Source organism: Orcinus orca, chromosome 8, assembly GCF_937001465.1.
Source record: "Orcinus orca chromosome 8, mOrcOrc1.1, whole genome shotgun sequence".
Classification (NCBI taxonomy): Eukaryota; Metazoa; Chordata; class Mammalia; order Artiodactyla; family Delphinidae; genus Orcinus; species Orcinus orca.
In genome coordinates, this window is record NC_064566.1 from 87,654,161 (window position 1) to 87,666,647 (window position 12,487).

The following is a 12,487-nucleotide window of genomic DNA, read 5'->3' on the forward strand; positions in this document are numbered from 1 at the left end:
GTCTGGCAATTTAAAGCTAGACAAACACTATATGATTCAGTAATTCAACTCTTAGGTATTTACCCAACAGAGTGAAAACATATGCCCACATAAAGACCTGCACACAAACGTTCATAGAAGCTTTCTTCATAATAGCTCCAAACTACAAACAACTCAAATGTCCATCAACACGTGAGTGAATAAGCTAACTGTGGTATATCCATACAATGGAATACTACTTGACAAGAAAATGGAACAAATTTCTAATAAATGTAACAATGATGAATCTCAAAAACATTTCACTTAGCTAAAGAATACAGACCCAGGGCTTCCCTGGTGGCGCAGTGGTTGGGAGTCCGCCTGCCGATGCAGGGGACACGGGTTCGTGCCCCGGTACGGGAAGATCCCACATGCCGCGGAGCAGCTGGGCCCGTGAGCCACGGCCGCTGATCCTGCGCGTCCGGAGCCTGTGCTCCGCAATGGGAGAGGCCACAACAGTGAGAGGCCCGCGTACCACAAAAAAAAAAAAAAAAAATACAGACCCAAAAGAAATAAATACGACAAAACAGATATTTCCACTTGATAAAAGGTACAATATACCAAAAAGATGTAACTACCCTGAGCTTTATGGACCTCATAATACAGGTTCAAAATACATAAAGCAGTAAACTAATAGAATAACAAGAAGAAATTTATAAGTTCACAACTGAAGTGAGAAACATTTCACCCCTCTTTTAGCAAGTGACAGAAGATGAGGACAAAATATTATGAAGGTATTGATGATTTACATAACTGGTAACATACTTTTCAACACACATGTAAAACTCCTAAAAATCTATGTGTCAAATCATAAAGAAAATTTAAAAATCAAACACCACACAACCATATTCTCTGGTACAAGCCATAAACAAGTTAACATTAAAAATTAGAGTCCAAATAAAAACCAAAACAAGTAATACAAAATAAAATATATAGCATTTCAACTTCCTGCTTTACACTAGAAAATATCCAACATTAAGTAAAAAAAGAATAATGTAATTTATAATTTTTACAAATTTATAAATTTGTAATTTATAGGAATTTTTAGCCTCTGTGAGTTAGATAAAAATCAATGTTTGCTAAGTGGCAGAATAATTTCAGAACCATTCTATCATTTTCATTTAAAGTGATAATCTCTGATCTGCCACAACAGACAGAACCTAATGGTTACAATGAGATTATAATAGTTACAATGAAGTTTATAAACTTAGCTTCTAGAAATGTTCTTTATATATCTTATGAGATAGGAAATTCTCAAAATTTAATCGCTTTTATTGAGGCAGTATAATATATTAGGTAAGGTCATGAATTTTAAAGTCAGAGAGAAGTAGATTTAAATTTAAACTCCATTACTTAATAGTAGTGAGATCTAAAGTAAATTATTTTAAAGTTCTAAGATTAAATATCCTTATTTGTAAAATGAAAAAATTACCGCAAAATGTATGCATAAAATACTTAACTAAGAACTTGGTACCTGCTAAGCACTCAGTTTAAGTTATACCTTTTATCAGTATTTCTAATACTAACACTTTTTCATACACCTCAAAATTTACCATGTTTGAAACCATCTATCCAGTATTCAAAAGCTAGAAACTTCATTCTTGACTCCTTTCACTTCCTTACATCCAAATCTTATTGATTCTCATTCCTAAATGTCTCTAAAAATTTCCCCTTCACTGTATAAGTACTTCATTATCATTTACCTGAATTATTTTCAACTGTCTCTTAAATAGTCTCTCTACCTGCCTTGCCCATCTCTCTCTTCCAGTCAATTTTTTGATAGCGCTTTCTTTCAAAAACACAAGTTAAATCACATAATTGACTGATTTTTTAATATTATTTCCCTACTACCCAGAAATCTAAAGTCTTCAGCCTGACAATGGTTGTTCCCAGTCTGATCCTTATTTACTGTACTAGCCCCATCTCCACTCCTTTCTAGAAACTTTGAGCTCTAACTTAAGTTCTCATTGCTAGAATATTATGTCACCCATTTCCTATGCTAAAGAACTCCTACTCATCCATTAAAACTCAGCATATACTGTATCACTTCTTTGAAGCCTTCTTTCATGCCTTAAGGCAGCTGCTTTGTTTTCCTCTTTCTACTTCAATGTTTACATATATAAGACAAATATGGTAAGTACAGAATGTTTCTACCATATAAAGCATTATTTATGATCATGTTGATGATTCAGTCATAAAATACATAAAATGTGAAGTCAAATGACAGAAAAAGGTGTCAAGGCTGATATCTAGGGATGCAGACCAAAATTCTGTTTGTACCTCTCTGCATTTTCCAAATTTTCTAAAATACACGTATATTAACTTTATAATTATTAAAAAATGTGTTTGTAGAAAATAATCAAAAAGCAGCTATTCTAGAAAACCATAATTATCAAAAAAGTTAGGATTATTAAATGTCCTAAATTAATGTTAATTTATAGAGTATGCATCACAGAAACCTGCCACAGGACCATTTTGGATTCACCTCGCAGAAATTATTTTTTTCCAAAAACTGAAGGGTTAGTCTCAATGGAAAAAAAAAAAAAAGACCAAGCCAAAGTTATATAGATACAAAATGAAGTAGACAACTGAAACTTGGTTGATCTTCCAGATGTTTCAGGCTCAAGTGCTTTGGGAGCCTTGGAAGCTACAAATTAATGCTACAATCCTGTATTTTGCTTTGCATATGCACACATAATATTAAGAACACTGAACTCTTACAACTCATTAATAAAGAGACAAATAACCCAATTAAAAATGTTCTAAGTTTTAAATGGAAAATTCCCACCCAAAAGATATGCAAATGGAAAACAAACACATGAAAGATGCTCAATGTCATAAGGGAAATGAAAATGAAAACCACAAGCGATACCTCTTCACACTCACCAAGATGGCTATAGGTAAAAAGATGGAAAATAACAAGGATTGGTAAGGATGTGGAGAAGTCAGAACCATCATATATTGCTGGCAGGAATGGTGCAGCTGTCTTGGAAAATATTTGGCTCCTCCAAAAGCTAAACACAGAGTTACCATATGATGCAACAATTCCACTCCTGAATATATGCAAGAGAAATGAAACACAAAAACTTGCACATGAATGTTCACAGCAGCATTATTCATAATGGCTAACAGGTGAGAATAACCCAAATGTCCATCGACTGATGACCAAATAAACAAAACTGTTGTATCTATCCATATAATGAAATATTAAGAACAAAGAAAAGTAATGAAGTATTGATACAAACTACAACATAGATGAACCCTGAAAATATCATGCTAACTGAAAGAAACCAATTACAAAAGACCACATAGTGCATAACTGCATTTATATGAAATGTCCAGAAGAGGCAAAGCTATAGAGACAGAAAGGAAGTCAGTGGCTGCTTAAAGCTAGAGATAGGGAAAGAAGGGACATGGGAGAGAATGAAGAACGACAGCTAATGGCTATGGGGTTTCTTTTAGGAGGGATGAAAATGCTTTAGAAGTTGTGATGGCTGCACAACTCTGTGAATATACTAAAACCCACTGAACTGTACACTTTAAATGGGTGAATTAAATGGTATGAACTGTATCTCATTAAAGCTGTTTAAAGAAAGAATGTCAACTGGCCCCTTTTCCAACAAATTGCATGATCTGGGGAATGAGCGTTTTCATTTATAAATGGGAACAGTATCTGTTTCCATCTTTCCACTTCTAGCAGTAAGAATACATAAAAGATATATAGGAGAAGTGTTCTAGAAAGCTAGTTTCATGACTTGAAGACGACTGTATTGGTTATCACTTGCTACATAACAAATTACCCCAAAGCATAGCCACTTAAAACAACAAACATGTATCATCCCACACAGTTTCTAAGGGTCAGGAACCAGGGAGTAGCTTAGCTGGGTGCGTCTGGCTCAGGTTTCTTACGAGGTTTCAGTCAAGATAGGGCTGCAATCTCTGAAGACTTGACTGGGGTTTGAAAATCTACTTGCAAGGTTATTCACATGGCTGTCGGTTGGAGGCTTCAGCTCCTCCCATTATAGGCCTCTCTGTAGACGGCTACTTAGGACATTGCTTCCCCCAGAGAAAATGATTACAGAGATGGAGAAAGTGTGAGAGCAATCAAGACAGAAGCTTGGTCTATTATAACCTAATCTCAGAAGTGATAAATCACCATTTTTGCAATATCCTATTGGTTACAGAGATCAATTCAGATACAATGTGTGTGGGAGGACTGGACAAGTATGTGAATTCCAGGAGGTAGGAATCATTGGGGCCATTATGGAGACTGGCTACCAAAATGACATTATGACAATAAACTAACCAAAGATCCCACATAAGCAAATGCTTGACCTCTGCACTAAAAGAGGATAAGGAGGATACTCATTTCTTAGTAGGGTGACAGACACACACTTGGAGATGTTTTAAGAGTTGTGATACAAGGGTTTGTAAGAAGCATTCATACCATTTTCCATTCTCCTTATGACTGAGTTATGGTTAGCCTAAAGAAATACAAAATTGTACAGTTGGGGGCTGGTGGAGAAAATATATAAAGGATTTAGTCAACTGCACCCTCCCCCTCCTCCCACCACTGACAGGTAAGGAAAGAGTCCTGGTTGAAGAAAGGCTAGATGACTCCACCAGGGTCATTAGTGATAGAGCAGAAACTAGAATCCATTCCCTGTGTCTTCTCATTACACCAGGAGCTATGCATCAGAGAATCGATGGCAGTGACTCATTATACAGCTGAGACGTTAAACATGTGAGCATTAAACCAACAAACATTAAACTGCTGGTCATTCCAGAATTGGCATTTCTTTGTGTAGCTTTTTGACGCTGGCTGTGTCACTTTCTCAGGCAGCAGTGGACTCTTATCCTTCTTTCTACTCCAACTGAGAGTTGACTTACTTAGCTAGGGGAAGAATCACTCATTCAGCTCAGCTAATATTTATGGAATATCTGTTCAATACCTAGCACTAAATATGCAGATATAAGAGCAGAAAACATGGTCCCTTCACTCAAAATGCAGGTAGTCAAGTAGAAGAAAAACCTATACCTGGAACACAGAGAATTAGACATTATGTGACATGGCAGCACAAGGATTTATATATTTTTAATAATTTTATTTAACAAAAAACTTATATAATGCTTAAAATGTGCGAGATATATTACAATTTCAACTCCTTTAATCCCCTATGAGGTTATCCCCATTTTACAGATGAGAAAAGTGAGGCCTGAAGAGGTTATGAAACTTGACAAAGTTCTCATGCTTGGTAATAAGGAGGGCCAGATTCAAACCCAAGAAGAATGGCTCCATAGTCCATACTTTCTTAACCATAATAGTATGGAGGTTCTCAATAATACTAACAATTATTCTTCTGCTTTTTTAAAGGTTTTGAAGGAAAGTCAATCATGAAATTCCAAAGCTCCTCTGAGAAATCTTTCAAGATGTACAGGGTAAGGCAGTATTTAGCCCAATATAGTAAGGGTGTCTTAGGACAGCCTGCTAACCCCGTGGCGAGGGGTGAGGAAAAGTGAATAAACATTCACTAATGAGACAGTGCTTTTCTGGTGCCACAATGAAAGATAAAACTGAATCATAACTGCAATTAACAAATTAGGTTATAGTTGGAATAAAGAAATTAAATGGATGTACTGTTCTGCAAGTGCAGAAATAAATTAATTTGACCCAGTCAAAGCTCACTAGAATGTAGAGAGACTTACACCTTCTAAAGATTTCCTCCCAGAATCATACGATAGGAAAATAGCATACTACACCAGGAACAGATGTATTTGATCATGTTTAAAGAATACGAAAAGTAGTTTGAAGAGAATAAAGTGATATGTGGGCCTGGGAAACCTTTTGCTTAACAAAGCAATGAATTCCATTTTGGTAAAAATTTGCCAACTTCGCCACTTTACAAAGCAATTGCTGCCATCTTTTTCCTTTACATCTGATTTTTTTTTTTTTTTTTTTTTTTTTTTTGCGGTACGCGGGCCTCTCACTATTGTGGCCTCTCCCATTGCGGAGCACAGGCTCCGGATGCGCAGGCTCAGCGGCCATGGCTCACGGGCCTAGTCGCTCCGCGGCCTGTGGGATCTTCCCGGACCGGGACACGAACCCGCGTCCCCTGCATCGGCATGCGGACTCTCAACCATTGCGCCACCAGGGAAGCCCTACATCTGATTTTTACTTTGGAAAATGTTCCTTGCAAGGAAAGACGGGACCCTGTAGACTGCTGGTAATCTTCGTGTATTAAATTTCTACTTGGTGTTCTGTTCATCACATACCTTGAATCATCTACAGGTCCTAAAACCTCAGAACACATTGTCCAAAACTGTAGGAATAGGCCTTATTTACAGCCAACTGGCATGTAATGCAAGGCAGCACAATGAGTAGTGTTTTTTTCTTTTAAATAAACCTGAATACAGGTTTTTATCTAAGGTAATATAACAGTATATTGTAATTTTGAAAAGGTTTTAAAGATTTTTTTAAAAATTCCTCTAAAATTTAAAATTTTATTTAAAAGTCTTGTATCAAAAAATTGTATCTAGGTACAAAAGGTTTACAGAATTCCAAAGGAAAGTCTAGTAACTTCCCTTTTAAATTGGCTTTTCCTTTAAATTCTATCAAACAGTTACCATAACTAGAGTCTCAGCCTGAGGATGGCCTTTATGAGATCATTCAGTTCATTTCAATGACCATATCTGTCAAGTTTACACTTATCACAGGTAGAAGCAGGTTTTCATTCTCTTATGAAAGTAGATTTGACCACAATCCTCAGTAAACTACTCCAGAGCATAAATGTTCTCCTTGCATTTGAAAGTATGGCAAGTTATCATCCACTTTAGACTCATTAGATGTTAGATGCTAACATGACAGAGAAAAAGGAGATGGAATGATGAGGAATTTGCAGAACACAATGTGGGACATTCTGAGTAGGACGATGTTAGCGTGTATATGAGTGAGTGAGTGTCTGTGTGTGTGTGTGTAGAGTCATACATAACAGGAGTGAACTGACCAAAAGGAAGAAGTCAGTTAGCAAACAGCTGCTTTCCTAGTCTCGAATGGCTTCTGCTTTGGCTCTCTCACCCTAGTATCCTTACCCCAAACTAGCTAATTCTATATGTGTCTAATCTTGATTCATAGCTTTGGCACATATGACGCTCCTGGAGCCCCTTCATCTCAAGTGGCCAAGCAAAGCAGGTCAATCCTCCATGTCTCAAGCCCTTATTTCCCAGAATCATCCTAGGTGTACTTTGAATTTTTGCCTAGGGAGACCTCAAGAATTGTCAGGGTCTACCAGGAATAAATCCCAAATATTCTGAGCTAATCTTGCTTCAGGCCAGGCCTAGATATATAATTATCTTGCTAAAATGAATTTAATACTAGAGTCTAGCTGGCTTCCAGATTGCATCTTTCATCTTTTAAAATTTTCCATCTATTATGGTCCTCAAAGAGTCTCTTTACCAGGATAATATGAACTTCTATTTCTTTATTAATGCTTCCACTACTACTACTACTACGACTACTACTACTATTACCACTACAATGACAACATAGCCTTCAAATATAAAAGCACTGATTATGCGCTAGAGACTACATTGAAAGCTTTACATATATAATACCCATTTAGTCTTTCTTACAACATTATGAGGTAGGGTTTATTATTATCCCTGGTTTAAAAACCTACCCAAGATCACATGACTGGTAAGGGGCAGTATTGGGATTCAAACCTGGCAGTTTGGCTCCAGAATCCATGCTCTTAGATACTATATCATATTCCTTTTGTTTGTGTAATGCAAAGAATATTCCATCAAGATCAGAGACATGGATTTCCATTCCTATCTCTAATGTTAATCAGTTGTGTGACCTAGGGCAAGTCTTTGACTCCATTTCTACTATATAATGATCCAGCCTCAATGATTTGTTTCTAGTCATACAATGCTGTGGTAATAAAGTAGGTGCTTTTCATTAACAAATGGTACTGGATAATTCAGGAGGTTTAAAGCTTGAAAATGAAATATATCTAAGGGAAGGAAAGAGGCAACTAAAAATAACTAAGTCAAGCTTTTAAACATCTTCACTTATTTTCTCATTTCATATTCTATGAAAGCATTAGATTCATATTTTACAGAGGAAGACCCTGAGACTCAGAGATTAGGTAATTTATCTGAGGTCACACAGAAAATCAGGATGGAGAGCCAGCATTTGAATGCAGCCAAAGCCCAAGCACTTCCTGCTGCACCACAACACTTCCTTGGCATTGCCTTTCTCTCCTCTCAGCAGCAATAAGCAGAGATTTAAAATGTAATATACATAAAGTACCTCCTACAAAGTCTTTCAAGCAGCACACACACAATAAATTGATTTGGACGTAAGGATGGAGATGCGTGAATACTAACTTGAAAGTGCTAACACTGTAACTTAAAACAAAAATGGGTATATTTTTGTGTATTTTTCTACAAGGTGGGCTGAATACCACATCAAAACAAGTGAATTTCTGGAAGAAAAGTTTGTATGACTTGAATTTATCCCTAAGTAAACGATGAAGAAGTACCACAAGAATGCCACTATATGTGGTATTTACAGACCACATACATGAGTTCTTGTGGTATTCTGCTGCATGAAATAACTTCCTCACAATAAGTCAGAATCATTTTGTTAAAAGTAATCTTCCTTTTTCCCTAGCCAGAATTTCACAAATAATACCAATGAACAAGGAAGGTCTTTTACGTATTGGTTACTCAAAGGAGGGCAGGAGAGTCAGAAACTACTGTGCTAACTTATTAAATTCCTATTGTAGTTTGGAACTGGAGTCACTTGCTCATTCACCGATTCATCCAACAAATAATAATTGAACACCAGATATTATTTATAAGGCATTATTTTATTAACAAATGTCAGGGACATTAAAGGGAACATGACATAAACTGTAATGCCAGTGCAGTGGGATGAGTGCTGTGGTTCAAGATAATACAAGGTGCTATAGGAGCATGAATGTTATTTACAAAGGCTTAGGAGTTCCTGAAGAAAGTGACATTTGAGACAATGCTAAACAGTATACTGTGTTTAGGAAACTGCAAGTAATTAAGAATGATTGAGAATTCAGAGTAAGTGTAGGAAGTATTGAATTTCAACAAATCATAATTATATAGCAATAGAACTAGAAGTAGAAGGGTTTAACAGATAATAACTTCAATACTCTCATTTTACTTTTAAGGAAACTAAGCCCTCTAATATAGGTGCCCAGAGTCTTACCAGGAGGATGGCTATTACATGAGGTGAGGTCATCCTTAAACACAGTACTGAACACTATTGTGTTTGAGAGTAAAAACAGCTGAGTGCAGCCATGTTGGAAAACCACTAACCTTCTTAGTGTGAAAGATATGTGTCATCTGCTACACCAGCTAATACAATAATTACTTAGAGGAATCACCTCCAGCTGATCAATGGTGTCCAGATAACCCCCCAAAAAGTTAAAATCTCTAAATTGCCCCTTCCTTATGAACTCGATGGGTTAAACAAAGAATTTTGGAGATAAAACTGTGTTTAACACACACATTTAAGTCACCACTTAACCTATTTCCTCCTCTTTTAAACCTAACTCTTGTTAATTAAATTCAATAAAAATTGAGATGCAACAGCTGTTAAATGAAAGGATTCCATTAAATCCTCTGTGGATGTTTGCTAAACTTTGGACAAAAGCTTTATCACCTACAAGTCATTAATTACTAAATTACACCTTAACTAGGGGACAACAGTAGAAATAACGTTCTACTGCAAAGCCAAAATCAAATATAGGTTTAACTCAAGAAATATGAAATGCTATGATGGCTTTATTTAACTCAAGGAATATGCAATGCTAATAAATAAAACACTCAATTTCTTTGCTGTCTGTCCACACACTGTGTACAAATCTTTTATAGGTTAGCTCCCATGATATTACATGCAAAGAGATAGTAAGATTCTTTTTAGGTACTCGAATTTTGTTGCATAAAGCTCTACTTCAGATAGGTGTGCTCAGCTTAGACTTCAGAAATTTTCCTTGTTTCCTGGGTATAAATTATGGAAAAGCAAAATTCAAATTATGAAAATTTGAGTTAGTTTTAACAACTTTGAAAAAAGAAGTGATTTACTTTATAAAACAATTCACTACAAAGTTTCTTTAAAATAGCAAGTTCATTAACTGGTTGATATAACTTTTCAGGAGTGTACATTATATAAAGATGGTCAAAATTCAAAGACTTTCTTGAATGGTTGTTGTAATAGAATTTGATATCTAATGTTTTAAAAAAACTGCAAGACTTGAAAATGCAAAGAACTAATTTATCTATATTAAAGTGAGAATGTAAACATTACAGAAAGCAAATAAAAATTCTAATCACACTTGCATAGACAAGGTTTAGAAGGACATACAAATGATTAATCATGGTTACCCTTGGGGATGGAGAGGGGACTTTGCTTTTGGTTTTATAATGTCCACACTGTTTTATAAGAAATACATATTATAATCCTGTACTTCCTTAAAATTTTGGTTCAGTATTCCCTTTTTAAAAGCATTCTTTTATAAAAGGATTCTTTTGTAGCAGCCTGTCATAGTGGTTCTCTACCAAGAGTGTATCAGAATCAACTATGAAGAGTTTTTGAAAAATATGTAGATGCCTGGGTCCCTCTGCAGTATACTGACTTTAAAAGCTTCGGAAACCACCAGACTAGATGACCTTTAAGGTTCATTCCAATCCTGAGATTACACTACTTACAAATATTTTGTACACATTCAACACCCAATAGCTTTTTGGGTTTTTTGGTACACACGTTAACCACCCAATACTACATAGCATAAAAGCATTATTTCTAAAAGATAGGTGAAGGTCCTGTTCCCCTGCACTATGCACTCACACTACTGACCTGGAGAAACTCACAGGAAATAAACTGAAGATTAAAACATATCCATCTTCAACTTAAATATCCTTTTTTATTTTGCCAAAAAACCATCATATTTCCCTATTTCTGAGGCAGGAATCTGGGAACTGACTCTAATGTAAGCACCAATTATTGCAGAGGTGATGGGGAGGCAGGAGTGGGGAAGGACATGGTTGTATATTATCATATTGGTTCTCTAACTCAAAACAACCCCAGTAAGTCAGGTAAGTGTTAGCTTTTCCCTAACCTGGCACTTAATCTCTATCAGTCATTCTCAATCCTAGATCCAATGTCCCTTTGTTATATAAAGGACAAATGCATATACATTTATTCCAATTCCTCCTTTTCTATCCTGAAACAAAATTCACAGATATTTAACAGAATTTCAAAAGTGTCGATAAAATACCCTGATAGTAACATAAAGGGAAATGAAAGTAATTAATAATAAATTATGTATTTCAATATGTACATGCTCATTCATGACTATATTAAAAGACAATGAAGTAGTCAGATATGTTTACACCTACTTATAATGAATATATTTAGATTTAAGATAAGTAGGATGATAAGAAACTATTCCATGCAACAAGTACGAGAAAGTGAAGTAAAGCCAAGTGATTTTCTGAAATGATTCCAAACAATACAAAGTGCAATTATCTCTTGGTATGCAAGGTACCTACATTTCTGGAAACTTTAGTGTTTATTATATCTACATAAAAGGATATAAAATACTTTGTATATAAAACATAGTTATAGGCATAGATAATTATATAAATTTTTTTTCCCCCTCTTCACAAGTATTCCATACATGGTACATTCAAAAACTATGCAGGGGCCACAAAACTGTTGTGTTGGATGTCCTGTGCATTATGTGATGTCTAGTATCTCTGGAGACCGCCCCCTAAATCATTTTGCTTCACAAAATTCCAGAATGCCCCCTGGAGGTTAGTACCACCCTGTTGAGAACCAATGGTCTATATGCACTTTCAGTACCTACATGCATACTGTTGTAAATCCTCACCCTGCGTTAGCAGGTAAGTGGGCCACTATTTGACCCCTGATTTGGGGCTAAAGCTTCTCTGATACGAATAAGGGCTACGTTTTTGTTTTTGTTTTTTTTACATCTTTATTGGAGTATAATTGCTTTACAATGGTGTGTTACTTTCTGCTTTATAACAAAGTGACTCAGTTATACATATACATATGTTCCCATATCTCTTCCCTCTTGCGTCTCCCTCCCTCCCTATCCCACCCATCTAGGAGGTCACAAAGCACCGAGCTGATCTCCCTGTGTTATGCAGCTGCTTCCCACTAGCTATCTATTTTACGTTTGGTAGTGTATATATGTCCATGCTACTCTCTCACTTTGTCACAGCTTACCCTTCCCCCTCCCCAAGGGCTACTTTTAATTAAAAAGCTTAACACATGTTCATCCCAGGAACTTCCAATAAAAAATTTTACCTAAAACTGTTTACCTGTTTTTAAAAAAGTGAATAATAAAGCTATTTTTACATATACAGTAGAATTAAAGACAATTCTGCCTCCTCTATCTCCCCTAAA

General features: G+C 35.9%; 1 protein-coding gene across 2 annotated transcripts in view; it reads right to left on the reverse strand.

Moving 5' to 3' along the window:
- ARHGAP20 (Rho GTPase activating protein 20) overlaps positions 1-12,487 on the reverse strand; it is a 154,556-nt gene that overhangs the window by 122,609 nt on the left and 19,460 nt on the right. The gene's annotated exons all lie outside the window — the stretch shown is intronic.